This window comes from Prenolepis imparis, unplaced genomic scaffold (genome assembly GCF_030444845.1).
Source record: "Prenolepis imparis isolate NDT839.2.m4 unplaced genomic scaffold, iyPreImpa1.0 SCAF_10, whole genome shotgun sequence".
Classification (NCBI taxonomy): domain Eukaryota; kingdom Metazoa; phylum Arthropoda; class Insecta; order Hymenoptera; family Formicidae; genus Prenolepis; species Prenolepis imparis.
In genome coordinates this window covers 144,759-156,471 of record NW_028141168.1, presented here as the reverse complement: position 1 = coordinate 156,471, position 11,713 = coordinate 144,759, and positions in this window count along the sequence as shown.

Here is an 11,713-nt window from a genome sequence, read left to right as displayed (position 1 = left end):
TATACACACACACACGGGGGGGTGCAAGGGGGCCTTCGGCCCCCCTCCCGCACCCTCCCCGCCGGTAGCCAGGGTGGACCTCGCTTCACGTTGTAAAGTATATGCCTAAACACAGTGAATTCCAATAGACAATCAAGAAAGATATATTCAAATAACATAACACATTTAATACCAAATATATATAAAGCGTCCTAAGATATACAACATACATATATAAAGAATCCTAAGAAATACAAAAATAGAATATCAGAACGAAAACGTCAACAAGAAACAATTTATATTATTCTTTTTTTAGCCAGAATATACATCTTTAATGTCTTCAATTAATTTTTTTAATTGATCTAATTTATGTTTTTTTACATCTCGCCTCCACAGAAACTCACACAAATGATCAGCCATATTGTCTTTCGTAATTCGTAAATCGTAAATAGACAATAATTTATACAGAACATTATTTTAATATTTTTAGCATTAAATGTTTGTATCGGTGAAAATCCACCTAAGGATTCATTTGACATCATTTACAATGTTTCTACAAAAATTCATAGCAATCGGGTGTGGGTCATATTCGGAAGTCCACCCGATCAATTATCTCTTTTTGCTTCTCATTTAATTTGGTGCCTATTTCCATAGTTTCTTCAAGTGTCATATAATCCTCCTCTGCACTGTTTTCTATTAACTATTCCATTTGTGGAAAATTAGCTAAACTTTTACCTTCAGCACGAAGCATACTATTAATTTGCATATAAGCTTTATTTTGTCCTTGTAACATACCAAAATGTCGAACGTAATCCTCAGACATTACTTCTTTAAAATTTTCCCACAACTCTTCAGGATGTAATGGTTGACAATGTAATAATATTCGTACAAATAATCTACGAAGTTGTCGAGGCATCATCCATCCAACAGCTTCATTCATAGCTCGTTTCCATTCATCATCATCTTCGATTAAACCTAAGGCTAAACATGCCGCTGAAAATGATTGACAAAATTCTCCATTAACAGTTCTCAAATCATTAAAACTTGTAGCCCCCTTTACTGTAAGTAATAATAATCGTAAATGATATTCTGTTTGTGTTGGACTAACGGAATACATTCGTCCTGCACAATTAAAATGACTTTTACGTTTAACCCAACGCGAGACATTTCTGCCATTAATTTTCTCTTTTTTAAATGTATAAGAGCATGAAATTTCTATATATAAATATTGTCTTGCTTCTTCATCTCGTAAGTTCAATGAGAAATAATCTATTAACATAGTAACTTGATTTAAAGCAGAAGTTATGACGTCAATATTTTCATTTTCAATTATAATATTTTGTTCATTAGGAAGATGGACTGGCAAACGTATTATAGCATGACTTTTATCTTGTAACTTCTTACCAAGAATACGCCAAGTGGCTTCTACAGGTCCAACATAACGAGCTTCGATATAATTATGTATTTCATCATGATCAATAATTACATTTTCTGTTATTGGTTCAACGGTTATAGCAGCAACGTCGTGTCCTTTATAAATATATTTATATAGATATTTAACTGATTTGATACTTGAAACTACTTCAACATTAATATGACAATTAAATATAATTGATAAAATAGGACAATATGGAACAACATAATGATTATCAACTATATATCCTCCAGGACGTTTAAAATTTCGATCATTATCTCGTCTACGATAATAAGGATAAGCATTTTCATCCATTCTAGTTTCTTCGAGAAAAGATTTCGGAAAGTGTTTCGAACAACGTCCATCTATTAAACACCAATCGCCACAAGGTCCATGAATCATGTTTCATAACTATATCATGTAAAATATGATTTTCATCAGGATCAGGAATTTCAGCAAAAATGTATTTATCAACAACCTGTGGAGTTGTTATTTTAAAATTGTATTTTAAAGTAATTAACATATGAACATGTGGCAAACCGCGTTTTTGAAATTCAATAACATACACAAACGCTGCTACTTCTCCAAAAAATTTTTGCTTAACAATTAAATCAATTAAATAATCCTTTTTAATATTAAAAACACGAGCACAAATATCAGGTCTATCAGAAGCTTGTTGACTAGGCAATAGGTTTTCTTCGATTTCACGCCATTTTGGATTGCAAGTCATAGTAATAAAAAGGTCTGGTTTACCAAATTTACTAACAATTGCCATTGCATCTTGATAATTTTGTAACATATTACGCGGCGATCCAATAAACGTGGAGGGCAATATAACCATTTTACCAATACGTCCATTTAAGTTATTTGCCGTAGTTTGTAAATAATCTCTTAAACCTTGATATGTTTCAGTACGTAATTCTTTTTGATGATTTTTGCAATAATCAATTCTATCTTTTTCAATTTTTACATAGTTGTCTACAAGCCACTGCTGAAATAAGCGACGTCTTAACAAAAAAACATTAAATTCATCACGAATAGCCATACGATATTTAATATACTGTCCTCTAGTTATTCGTTTATCACTATTTATTTTTGTTAAATAACGATGCCATCCTTGAGTGCCATATGGATAAAATAATGGATATATCCATGGTTCAACATTTGGATCCATAATACTAACATTTTGTAAAATTTTAGTATTTCTATTACGTATTGTAACGTATGATTCTGGAATTTCTCCATCAGCAGTAGTACAAAAAACAGCAGCAACTTCATTAGTTCTTTGAGCATTATATCGACGTCGATCCATTCCTGTGGCTTTAAAGTAAATAATAATTGTAATTCGGGTAATAAGTCACCAGATTCCGTTTCTAAACGCCGTTGATTTTCTAATTCTTCACCCATCATTTGATAAGATTGAGCAAATACATTAAATTCCCACATTATATGTTCAAGGTTTTGTACAATTTCTAAATCTAAATACGAATTTTGATTAAGACGATGATCTATTGCTTCATTTGAATCCACAATAAAAAGTTGACCATTAGTAGGACTTTCATTTTGTGCAGGATATAATGCTGTATTAATTTGATAGTAAATTTGCCCTTGTATTTTGAAACAATATGGACCAGGTCGTCTCTCTTGAAAGTTAATTAAACTAGCATTAAATGATGCAAAGGAAAACGAACTATTATAGCTACGAATATATTGAAAAAAATTATTAGATTTTATATGACTACCATCGAATAAACTACGAATAAAATAAGGAAATTCAGGTAATGGTTGCAAATACACTGCACCGTGATTGCAACAATCGTGAAACGAATTTCCTTTATTAGATATTTTTTCGGATGTAAAATGCTTTGCATTACAATGAACACACGACTCATCCATAGGGCCAATATAATATTCGACGACATTATTAATTAACATTATATTATCATTATTTAAACGAGGCTGATTTCTCTGCCGCGCTCGATAACGAGATTGATTGTCTGCACAATTTTGATAAAGCGGTACAACATTCGCGATTGCTCTCGCAATCTCGCGACGACGACGCCTATTCTCTGTATTCCTTCCACGACGTTGACGTTGGAATTCTTCTTCTTCTTCTAACGTACGTTCTACTCTACGTCTTGGCATTTTATTTTAAATATATTTTAAATAATTATTAAAAGAATTCTTAATATAATTATTAACAATAATTAATTTCTTTTTTTTATTTCAGTTAAGTTAGTAAAGAGAATTATATAAAAAGAAGACGGAAATTAATCTTTAAAAAATTTATAAAGTAAATAATAGGATTAATTAGATGTGATAAGGAAAAATATTGAATTTTATTGAATCTTTTAAATTAATTTTATAATTCAAATCAGATATTTTATATTTGATTAAAATTGAAATTATATTTATAATATAGAATGTATAATTTTTTAATGCAATTTAAATGTTACATATAATTTAACTAAAATATTTTATTAATCAATTAATTACACTAACAATAAGAGAACAATTAAAAAAGAACTTTTAAGAACGTTTTTAAGAATATATAACTTTAAATAATTGTAATTTTATGTAATTTAATCATCATCATTCTCATTGTAATCATTATCAACACCATCATCAAAATCATAATCATCATTATATTAATTATCATTATATTTATTATCATTATTATAATCATCATCATCATCATCATTATCATAATCATCATAAACATCATCATCATCATTATTTCATCATCATCATCATCATCATCATCAGCATCATCATTATCATCATCATTATCATCAATATTTATTTATTTGTAATTTTTATTAATTATTAATGACAAATACAATTATTCAATTATTATTTATAACTAATTTAACAATAATTATAATTATATAAATTGATTAATAATATTACAAATATTATTAATATTCTTATTTTCTAATACAATAAAACTATCTTTTTTCTATTTTTCTTTAAATTTAAATAAAAGGTTTATATATATTAACTGTATATATATTATATAAATTATATTTAATTATATAGTATTTATTCGGCTTCCGGTTCCGGAGTGAGAGTGTGTGACAGGTGTGAGAGTCTGTGGTCAGAGTTTTACGGAAAAAAGGTGGTTAGAAGGAGAGGAATGGAGAGAGGTGTGTATGGGTGATAAGAGAGCAGAAGTGGAGTGAAAGAGAGAAAAGGAGGGCGGTGAGTAGTGATAGTTGGGACAGGATAGGAGGAAGAAAGTAAAGGAGGTTAGGTGAGAGAAAGGCACGAGGCGTGGAAGGTGCAGAGAGAGTAGAGAGTGTAGACGGGTGGTACGGAAGGTGCAAAGGCATAGAGTATAAGCAGTGGAGAAGGAAGAGTCGAGTGGGTGGGACGGAACGGTAGAGCACGGACAAAGAGTAGAGAAGATAGCCCGGGGCAAGAGAGAGTAGGACGCGGAGAAAAGAAGGGTGACGAGAAGAAAGTAAAGGCGGCAATGGAAGTAGAGGAGTTGGTGAAGGTAGGAGACGAGGGAGAGGTGGTGGAGGCAGGAAAGAAAAAGATGGGGAGGCCAAGGAGGATAGAGGAGTTAGGGAAGGAAAGGAGAGGGAGTACGGGGAGCACGGGGTGCATGGAGGATTTTTTCAAAAGGAAAAGAGATGTGTTAGGAGAGGAAGGAAAGGATAGAGAAGAGGGGGAATTGAGGAGATACAAAAAAACGGAGAAATTACAGGAGGAGGGGAAAGAAGATATAGGCAACCTGATTAGAGGAATGGAAGAAAGAATAACGAATAAGATTAGTGAGAAGATCAGTGAGGAGATAGGGAAGTTGAGACTGGAAATATGGCAAAGGGAAAAAGAATGGAAAAAGGAAAAAGAGGAGATGGGAAAAAGGATTCAAAACTTAGAAAAGAGGGTGATGGAAAATGAAAAAGGAAAGGGGGTGGAAGGGGGAGGAGGAGTAATGAGAGAAAGGGGGATGGAGGCGTGTAGGGGATTGGAGGAGACAATGGTAGTTAAGATGATAGGATGGGATAGGAAGATGGAAATGAAGGAGAGGGAGGAAAGGAGGAATAATATTGTTATTCGTAGATTAGAAGGGGGAACGGGGGAGACGAGGGAAAAGGTGAAAAAAGTGTTAGAGGAGATTGGAGTGAAAGCTGAGATAGAGTGGACTAGAAAGATGGGAAAGGAAAGGGGGGAAACGGAAACGGTGGTGGTAAGGTTAGGAAGTAGAGAGCAAAAGAGACAGGTAATGGAGAGGAAGAAAGGATTAAGAGGGAAGGCGGTAAGGATTGAGGACGATTTAACGTGGGAGGAGAGGAAAATAAAATGGAAGCTGGGGGAGATTGCAGACGAGGAAAGGAAGAAGGGGAATAGAGTGTGGACAGGATATGGGAAAATTAGAATAAATGAATGTTGGTGGAGATGGGATGAAGGGGAAGGTAGACTTAGGAACTGGAAGGGAGAGATAAGAGAGGGGAGTGAAGAGAAGGGGGAAGAAGGGGACCGGAAGAGAGAAAAGGAATAAGGAAATGTAGAGAGGAGAGGAAAGGAATAAGAGGGGAGGAAGGAGCAAAGGAGAGAAGAGAAGGAGAGGGAGGTGGAGGGAAGGGAAAGCGGAAGGAGCAAAGGAGAGAAGAGAAGGAGAGGGAGGTGGAGGGAAGGGAAAGCGGAAGGAAAAAGGAGAGGGAGGTGGATGGAAGGTAGGATTTTGGAATGTGGCAGGGATAAAGAATAAGGGGAAGCAATTTTGGAGAGAAGTGGAAAAATGGGAAGTGGTGGTGATGATTGAAACATGGGTAGACAGGAAGAGTTGGGAAGGGGTAAAAAGTAGGATGCCGAGAGGATATAGATGGGAGAAGCAGTGGGCGAAAAGAAGGAATAGAAAAGGGAGACCGATGGGAGGAATAATTATTGGGATAAGGAAGGCGAAGGGGGTAACAAAGATAATTGGGGTAGAGGAGAAGGAAGAAGGGGTGATGGCAGTAGAAGTAGAGATGGGGGAGGAAAGATGGAGGATAATTGGAGTATATGTGAACGGAGACATGGAGAAAAAGTTGGAAACAATGAGGGAATGGTTTGAGGAGCAGAGGGGGGACAGATGGACAATGATAGGGGGGATTTCAACGCGAGGACAGGTAGCTTAGGGGGAAGAAAAGAGGGCGGAGAAGGGGAGGAGGATGAAAGAAAGTCGAAGGATAAAAAGAGGAACGCGGAGGGAAGGAAATTATTAGAAAAGTTAGAGAAAGTAGGTTGGGGGATACTAAATGGAAACACAAAGGGGGATGAGGAAGGAGAGTTTACTTATACGGGGGGAGAGGAGAATCGGTGATCGATTATGTGATAGGGGAAGAGAAAATGAGAGATAGAGTGGTAAGGATGGAAGTAGGAGATAGCGTGGAGTCAGACCACCAACGCTAATAGTGATGATAGAGAGGAAAGGGGAAAGGACGGTGAGCGGAGAGCGGAGAAGGGTGGAAGAGAGAGGGGGAAGATAGACACGAAGGGGAGGAGAGAGGATTAGGGACAGGATAGAATGGGATGATAGGGAGGATAAAGAGATAAATGAGGAGATAAAGATAAAGGTGGAGAGAATTGACGAAGAGCTAAAGGAAGGGGTAAAGGAAAGTGGATGGAGGAAAAGGAGTGGCTGGAGGGATGAAGAGTGTGAAGGGAAAAGGAAGGAGGTGAGGAAAGTTTTAAGGGATTGGAGAAGGATAGGAGGGGGGGAGAGAGGTATAGGAAAGAAAGAGCGGAATATAAACTGATATGTAGAAGGAAAAAGGAAGAGGAAAATGAAGAATGGATAAAGGAAGCAAAAGAAGCAAAGACAGAAGGGGAGGTGTGGAGAATAGTGAACAGGGAAAGGAAAAGGTGGAAGGGAATAAATGAGGAGATAGAGGAGAAGGAATGGAGGGAATATTTTATGAGATTGTTGGGAGGTGTGGAAGATAGGGTATTAAAGGGGGGAAGGGGGGAGAAAGGAGGACGAAGAGGAGGAAATAGGGAGGAGTGAGATAAAGAAGGCGGTGGAGAAGCTGAAGAAGGGAAAAGCGGCAGGGGCAGATGGAGTGCCGAATGAGGTATGGAGGTTTGGTGGGGAAAGGATGGAGGAATGGATGGGGAGACTCTGCAATAGGATATGGAGGGGAGAAAGATGGCCGGACCAATGGAAGGAGGGAATTATAGTGCCATTGGTGAAAAAGGGAACGGGGGATAAGGTAGAGGAGTAACGTTGATGCCGACACTGTATAAGGTGTATGTAGGAATTTTAACAGAAAGGCTAAAAGAGGAGGTGGAGCAGAAGGGAATGATCCCACCGAGTCAGACGGGCTTTAGAAAGGGGATGGAGGTTGTAGATAACATATATGTCTTGAACTATCTGGTGAATAAGCAAATAGGGAGGAAAGGGGGATTAGTGGTGGCTACGTTTATAGATTTAAAGGCGGCGTTTGTTTCAGTGGATAGGGAGGTACTAATGGAGGTTACGAGAGAAAGAGGGGTTAGGGAAGGAGTGAGGAATAGGATTGAGGAGGTGTATAAAGAAACAAGGAGCAGAGTGAGGGAAGGGAGGATGATGGGAGAGCGTTTTTGGACGGATAGAGGGATGAGACAGGGATGCCCTATGAGCCCTCATCTTTTTAATATGGTATTGGCGGACATGGAGGAAGTGTTAAGGAATGGGGGTTGGGGGGGAGTGAAATTGGGGGAAGAAAAAGTGTATTGTCTGGCGTACGCGGATGATATGGTTCTATTGGCGGAAAATGAGGAGGGAATGAGTCATATGTTAGGGAAGCTAGAGGGATATTTGGATAGGAAGAAGCTGGAAATAAATGTAGGAAAAACGAAGGTAATGAGGTTTGGAAAGGGAGGGGGGAGGATGAAAAGTATGAAATGGAGATGGAAGGGAAAAAAGATGGAGAAGGTGAAGGAGTTTACGTACCTGGGATATAAGTTAATGAGGAACGGAGGACAGGAGGCTCACGTAAGAGAAAGAGTTAGGAAGGCAGGGGCGGTGATAAGGCAGGTTTGGGGGATAGGTAAAAGGAGGTTTGCAGGAGATTGGGAAAGAAGAATTTGGTTGTGTGAAAGGCTACGCTACCAGCGTAGGGACGGTAATGGAGTTCGGGGCAGAAATATGGGGTTGGAAAGAAAGGAGGGAAGTGGAGGCGATGCAAGAAAGATGGATAAGGTGCACGTTAGGAGTGGATTGGTGTACGCCGGGATACATGGTGAGGGAGGAGATAGGGAAGGATAAGTTTAGAATAGGAGCAGGAAAGAGAGCAGTAGGGTACTAAAGGAAACTGGAAGAGGGGAGGGGAGGAATTTTGGCGAAAAAATGCTTCGAAGAAATGAAAAAAGGATATGCGAAGGAAGGGATTTATCAAAGTGGGAAGAGGAAAGGAAAGAGTTTTTAGAAAGCAGGGGAAAGGAGTGATGGAGATGGAGGAAATGAGAGGGAGGGAAGAGGAGGTGTATGAAGGGTGGGAGCAAAGAGATAGGGAATTGCAAAGGGAGGAGAGATGGAAAAAGATTAGGGAGTCGAGTTATAATAGACCAGGTTTAGGCTGAACAATGAGATGAGAGGAGCGAGATACTGGGAAGAAGAGGAAAAGAAGGTGTGTAGGATATGTGGGGGAGGAGAAGAGAAGTGGGAGCATGTGTTGGGGGAATGTGTGGGGGGAGGGGATAGGAAACTGGTGGGAGAAAATGAAGGAGATTTTAGAACAAGGGGGGAAGGGGAGTGGTGAATGTGGGAGCTTGAGGAGAAAAGGGATGGAAGAGGGAAAGGGGAGGAAGAAGGGTAGAGGAGGAGGATGGAAGGGTGGAAGGATGATTGGTAAATGAAGAGAATGTATGTTGGAACTGGAAGTCGAAGCGAGGCGGTAGTCAGGAGGCAGAGCTCTCTCTCTCGACGGTTTAGTTAGGGTAGTTTATAAATTAGGAAGATAAGTTAGTTAAGTTATAGAGTTAAGTATAGAATTAAGGTAAATGTAATAAGTGTTCCGATCGGCTAGTGTAAATTTGTGTGAGAGGTTCGGGCACGCTCCTCGAAAAAGCGCCTTCACTCCCCAAGGGGAAGATAAATATATACATACATACATACATATAGTATTTATTCGTAAAATAACATTAATGAATTAACTTTAATAAAATCAAATAATTTTAAAAATATTAATAATATATTTAATATATAATAAATAATTAATGTAATTAAATAATAAATTATATTATTAATATATTAATAATAATAATTAAATAATAATAGTAATAACAATTAATTAATTAAACAAAGGCTCGTATATTGTAACACAAATTAAATTATTATAAGAGACCAAATGTGACGAGCAGTTTTTTGGATGACAATAATATCAAGAACGTGTGTATATTATATTCTATTTAATATCTATAGACTTAGTCGTTTCGACTTTACTTAGTCTTTTTCAATATAAACGATAAAAAAATAATAATAAAATAATCAATAAGTTACAGTATAAAAAATCGTCGTGAAGGTTGTTTCGACTTAAACATAACAAATTTAAAATTGAGATAGATTTGTTAGGAAATAGAACATTGTTAGTGACGCTGTTCCATATAGATCGGTCAAATTACTTGATAATGAACGACTCCCCCTGAACATCAACGTCTCTCGTCATTTTTTGATAACAATATTAGGACACATTGAGTTTTAATAAAAAGAAAAATTCATCGTTGTGAACCGAGAAGTTGTCCTTTTTAAGGTGTCCATATTTTAATATTGTAGTTCTTATAAGCTGTTAATGAATGAAACAAAAGACCATCAGTGCAACAGAATCATTATAAAATCCGCAATCTGACTTACAGTTGTTTAGAAAGATGTCCGCACACACATTACAATTATTGTATAAGATCACACTCCTATCAAGTCTCAACATTGACTGGTGATGTGTATTAGTGAGAACTAAGTTCGATGTGTAAATAGTAACTAGCAAACAGTATTCTAGTAACAAACCAAGACACTATGTTTTCGACAATTCTCCAATAATATCAAAGTATGCGCAGTCAAGCAATTCGGTGTCAGTTTTTAAATTGATTCCATTTTTTTGTTCTTTAATATGAATCATTTCTGAAATTAGTCTCTTATGATAGTTATTTTCCATGTCTAATATTTTTACTTTGTTCCAATTAGACGAGTGTTGTAAGTTAGTAATATGTTGTGAGACCACCGAATGACTTGTAGAATCAAGTTTGCTGTTGTTCATATGTTCCTTGATTCTAGTATGCAAGTGTCTTTTTGTTTGACCTACATATGAAGCGCTACAATTGTTACAATTAATTTTATATATTACATTGCTATTAGAAGATTGATTATTTTTATCTTTTTGTGTCTTTATGATTTTATCAAGTTTGTTGAGGCACCGGTAACCCACCGTAAAATCTGATCTCTTGATTGAAGATGCAACTAGTTCAGAAATATTCTTAATATATGGAATCACGAAATAGTTCTTTTTAATTTCAGTTTCTGTATTCATGTTCTTTGTCTTTGTTTTATTGTTTGTGATTATTTTAATTCTTCGATTGATAGTTTCAAAGATCAAATAGCGGATATTCATTACCCAACAAAATGTTAATAACAATTTCAAGGTTCTTTCTGTGGAAATGAGGATGTGACAGAAGCATTGCTCTATCTACCAAATTATATATAATCCCTAATTTGTGGCATATAGGGTGATTAGAGAAAATGAAAGCAATCTGCCAGAGAAAGTTTCCTTTCTATGCCAATCTATATGATTGAATTATTAATTATTTTAATCGATAAATCTAAAAAGCTTATGCTCCTGTCCACCTCGTATTCAATTGTAAACTGTAGTCTTTCATGGTAATTATTAAAATTATTTACAATTGTTGTGACTTGGTTTTCAGGCGCAGTTAATATTATGTCGTCGACATATCTGTAATAAAATAATATATTCGCGTCGCAAGTGTATAGTGTTGATTCTTCTACCTCTAAACAACCTTCACGATGATTTTTTTACTGTAACTTATTGATTATTTTATTATTATTTTCTTATCGTTTATATTGAAAAAGACTAACTAAAGTCGAAACGTCTATAGATATTAAATAGAATATAATATACACACGTTCTTGGTATTATTGTCATCCAAAAAACTGCTCGTCACATTTGGTCTCTTATAATAATTTAATAGTAATAACAATAATTATAATTTAATTAATAATTATATTATTTAATAAATTATTAATAATATATTGTTTTTCTTTTTTTTTCTTTTCTCTCACTATCTCTCTCTCTCTCTCTCTCTCTCTCTCTCTAGTACTCTGCGTTGATACCACTGCTT